A 364-nucleotide genomic window follows, 5' to 3' on the forward strand; every position below is an offset into this window, starting at 1 on the left:
GTAACTCTCTTCCACATTTACAAATAAGTAAAAATAAAATCACCAGAATGACCTCCTGGAGAAAATTTTAGAATTTCAAGAAAAAATTACACTGACCAAAGGAGAAGATGCAAAGTTGCCAGCTTAACTGCAACATGGGATGAAGGGAATGATTTATTCTTCCGTGTTCCAAACTCAGCACTAGATTTCAGACTGGCAGTAAACTTCAGAACACCTGAACACTATAGGTCAGGTATTCAGCTGGTAGATATTCCAATACTTTAATTGAATTTATTGGAATTAAGTTAATTGGCACCCACTGAAGATTTGGTGATACATTTTTTTTCCAAGTAGAAAAATCTACTACCCTCACATAATGTCAACC

The sequence above is a fragment of the Alligator sinensis genome, unplaced genomic scaffold (genome assembly GCF_000455745.1).
Source record: "Alligator sinensis unplaced genomic scaffold, ASM45574v1 scaffold605_1, whole genome shotgun sequence".
NCBI lineage: Eukaryota > Metazoa > Chordata > Crocodylia > Alligatoridae > Alligator > Alligator sinensis.